This window comes from Gavialis gangeticus, unplaced genomic scaffold (genome assembly GCF_001723915.1).
Source record: "Gavialis gangeticus isolate Ggan-Ray unplaced genomic scaffold, GavGan_comp1, whole genome shotgun sequence".
Taxonomy (NCBI): Eukaryota; Metazoa; Chordata; order Crocodylia; family Gavialidae; genus Gavialis; species Gavialis gangeticus.
The window spans coordinates 30,871,570-30,876,118 of record NW_017728995.1 but is presented as its reverse complement, the minus strand read 5'-3'; positions in this window follow the sequence as shown (position 1 = coordinate 30,876,118).

The following is a 4,549-nucleotide window of genomic DNA, read 5'->3' as shown; positions in this document are numbered from 1 at the left end:
GCTTGCAGAAAGCAAGACAACCCAGCAAGTCTCAGGGCAGGATGCAGAAGCCGTCTCCCAGCTTTCTGCCTCTCCCTTTCCTCCTTGCTTCCACCCCAGCACCAGTGACCTCGCGTAACCCCGGGGCCACTTGACCATAAGTAACCCCAGCTTCCCTCCAGCAAAATTCACAAGCAAAGATGCATGGTTCACTCATTCAAGGTTTGTCTCCTTACATAGAGAGATTCAGCAAGCCAGGGGCTGATAGAGAGAGGGAAAGGAAGAAGAGGGGAGTGGGAAAACGGCTGTGAGGCAGCAGAGAGCTGTGGAAAGTGTTTTGAAAGAGAGGAGAGAATAAGAGATGAACAGAGTTTGAATGCTAGAGCAGGTAGGAGGAAAAAGTAAGCAGGCAATTTTAGGAATGACTGCTCTAGAGCAGGGAAAAGGTGCAGTTGCTTTAAGGAAAAGTCGTGTCCGGATCTCCGAGCGCCCGGGGTCACACTGGGGTCTGTCTGGGTTAAGTACAACAACTCCTGTCGCTGGGCCGATAGGAAGTCGGTAGCAGAGACGACTATGACTATGTCTGTGCTACAAACCGTGAGTGTTTGTAAGAGAAGTAAAGCCTGAGAAGCGGGCTGTATCACAGAGGTTGTCGAGGGGTTTGCGCAAAGCAGGGAGCGAAGCAGCGGTGTGCGTTTGCTCTGTGCCTGTGTTGCGAGGCAGACTGCCACAAGTGTAAAAGTATACTCTTGTTGGTAATGGGGATGCGATACAGCCAGAAATAGTGTGGGTATAACACAGGTATGCTAGAAAGAAAGGTGGTAGTAGCTGTTACAGTTGTGCTGTGATCGAGTGAATGATAGGGTTAATTGAATAAAGGCATTTCCTAAAGTTTGGGCAGAGAAAAAGGTGAAATGGGGCAAGAGGCAGGCAGGTGTCTTCAAGGAGGGACCCGCAATGCAGTGCAAATATTCACAGGGAAGAAAGAGGAGTCTAGCTCACTGCAAGTCGTTGGTTAGGTCAGGAGCTGATCGCACACATGCTTCGTGCAATTTGAATTTTGCTCCCTTCTGAAAGGCACGGTACCCCGCAATGACGGCAGCTGTAGCAGGAGGGGTCAAATGGTTTTCAGTGTTACATTTCCTAATGCAGGTTTTATTGTCGTTTGCTTTGCTTCCTATCTCCTTGGTATAAAAGTGCTGGTATCATTTTAAACGTATGGTCAAGGAGCAACAGCATTGTTTTCCCCCAAGCGTCCTAAAGCTTTCACAATGCCCAGCAAAGAGAACATGGAAAAGGCTTTCTGAGTACAAATTCGGAGGGAGAAATTGTCCCTCCTAAAGGAAAACCCCATCTTTAAAATGACACCTTGGCTTAATTGTAGCAAGGGTATTGGCATCGCTCAATCTCACATTTCCAGCAACGGGAGGGCTCCACTGAGCAATTAATTTTGGGACCCCCCAGTTCAATAAGTGACCTGACCGTCAAGGAATAGGGTAAGCCGTCTGCTCTGTCCTGCTGGCCACCCTTCTTGGCTAGCAGGAAGGACCGGCTCTGAGCCGCTGGGAAAGCCGCGTCAGACGGGCTGGTCCGTGCCCACCCCGATGCTGAGGTAGGAAAAGGCCAGAAAAGTCCTTGACTTACGGTGGCCGCCCTCCTGTAGGGACCTGCTCCCCCTTCCCTGCATAGAAGAAAACCCCCAAAATGGCAGCTCTGCATGCACTGCCACGGCACACGTCAGTGCTGTACGTGTGCAAATACGAACGACCAGCCACTGCAAGGAGTTTTTCTTGGCAGGGTTGCGTGTGCTTGGTTTCTTTTGCAGAAACCACAGCGTAATCTCAATCCAGTCGCAAAGATGAGCGGTCGACCACGAGGCCTCATTACCCCCCGCAGCGTCTTCCTCATCTAAGCCGTGGCAAAAATTACAACAACAATAAATTGTCTTGTCCGTTCGTGTTGTCTTGTTGCATGTGGTGGGGTTGTCCAGTTGGCCTGTTGGAAGTTGTCACAGTTTAAATACATATGAATATCGTAAAGATACAAGACAAATCATTGGAAATGCCCCTCTAAAAATTGAATCTGTCTGCGGATCCGAGACCTGGGGCCAGTTCTAATCCCAGCCCCAGCAACTGTCACGCTCTTATTTTTCCCTCCCTCATCTTAACCCCCATCCATCTCCCTCCATCCTGTCCTTCTGGAAATCTTTGACCCTTAATTCCCCCTCCCATAGTCACCAAGCACCTTAGGCACCCCAAGCCCCCCAAGCACACACATGCACACCGCACCACCCAAGTCAGGAACTCACCTGTGTGTGTAGGTGTGTGGTGTGAACTGGCAAATATATAAATCATCGTATGTGTGGTGAATGAATTAGTAATCTGTGTACTTGTATTGGGAGTGCGGGTACTGACAACTGATTTTTGCTTAATTTTTGGTGTGCATAGTGTGTATGTGCTTGAATTGGTGCTAGGTGTGCATGCACTTAGACTGGTGATCTTGGATGCGCATGTGCCTGAGTTGGTAGTGTGTGTGCATGTGCCTAATTGATCGTTGTGTGTGAATATGTGCAATTGTGTCACACTCTCCCATCTAACAGAGCAATTTTGCGATCCTGAGAGTTGGCCTGGCCCCGCCAGACAACCCCCCCTGCCCGCCCCACCAGTTATGGAAGAAGGAGCAAGCGATGTGCGGAAATAGTTGAGGAATGTGAAAACTTCCTCAGAAAGGTATGTATGACCCAGGACATAAAGGTGGCAACCAAGTGACAGGAAGATGTGTAGTTGAATCGTGTGGTTAGACCAACTAGATCTCGGCAAGCTTTAACTGCAAGCTTTCTGGCAACATCTTTTCTACATCAGGCGTTGGAGAAAAGATTGTAAAAGTTCTCCTGGGTTGAACTGCAAGTTCATATTTCATAGTAGAGTTGCAGCTGAGGTTGCAACAGTTCATTTCATCTGCAGATTATATGCATCGGCGTGACTTGCACTGGGCTGTGCGCTGATGGGCGCTCCACGGTGTCCAGAGAGGATGGATGATCCTCTCCCTGGGGGAGTTATGCTGTTACAACACCTCATGTGAAGGGAACTGGTAATACCCTATCTGCATTGAACCCCTCTGGCCCCCCAGTTATAAACTGACGGCAGCTGCAGACACATGACGGGTGCACCAGGGCAACTTATACGCGTGTGTAGCTACTGACGACCCAGAGGTAGTTACCCCCCAGAGGGGGGAGACTTACACTGGCCTAAGGCTGCACCTAGAGTCAGAGATGTGTTGTTGGCAGGGAGCTCCATCTAGTCCAACCCCTGCCTGAAGCAGGATCATCCCTATCCAAACCCTCCCAGACAAATCCATTAGCTAATTTATCAGTAAAACTACACTGTCAACCCTGATACGACGGCAAGGCATGGCACCTGAACCTGCCCCAGGTAAAGCAGGGGGACAACAGTAGCCATCATCCTGCTGCTGCACAGGGTGTAAAAATAGACCTGAGAGATGCCAGGAAGAGCCGTGCCTCCACTACGGAGCGGGGCAAAATCTCCCAGAGTCCAAGCCAGTCTGAGCAAGGGCTGGAATTCCTTCCTGATCCCCAAAGTGGCACCAGTCTGACCCTGAGCAGGGGTACAAGACCCTCTGGCCAGGCACCTATGGGTTTAAATATCAGCAGGAGCATTGGGACAGCTCAGGCAAAGTCCCAGCCTGGGCTCCAGCAACACCCAGTGCTTCTGAGGAAGGCTTAAAAACACCCGGTAGCAACAAAAGAAGAAACGAATTCCTTCCCAGCACCACCGGGCAAGCAGCAAAACCCAGAAGCCTGGGAAATGCCCGTAGTAGAAGACAAGCTTCACTACGCCTCGATCATGCCTGACCGGTGGCTGCCCAACCCCTTGGCGAGCACCTCCAGCGACAGAGAGTCCCCGCCTGCCCTGGGCATCTAGTCCCCCGCCTCCCTGCTCGAACAGTGAAGAAGTTATTCCCGATCTCCAAGCTCAACCGACTTCAAGCCATTGGGCCATGCCCTTCTCTCTGCAGCAAGAGACAAAAGTTGTCCCTCTTCTTCTTGGCAGCCTCTCTGAAGACCACTATCCTGTCACAGAGTCACAGAATCACTGAGTCGGGAGGGACCTGGACAGATCATCGAGTCCGACCCCCCGCCACGGGCAGAAAGGAGCACTGGGGGTGGCAGGGGTCATAAGACCCCAGCCAGGTGCCTGTCCAGTCTCCTCTTGAAGATGTCCAGGGAAGGTGAGAGCACCACCTCTCTGGGGAGCCTATTCCAAGCTCTGGCCACCCTTACAGTGAAGTTGTTCTTCCTAATATCTAACCTAACCCTATCCTCCCTCGGCTTGTGGCCATTGTTCCTGGTGACTCCGAGGGGGCCCTGGCGAACAGACTGTCCCCGAGTCCCTGCTGGTGGCCCCTGATAAGGTTGTAGCAGCCACAAGATCCCCCCTCAGTCTCCTCTTGCGGAGACTGAAGAGATTCAGGTCCCTCAGCCTCTCCTCATAGGGCTGGCCACGGAGGCCCCCGACCATACGCGTGGCCTCCTCTGGACCCTCTCCAGGTT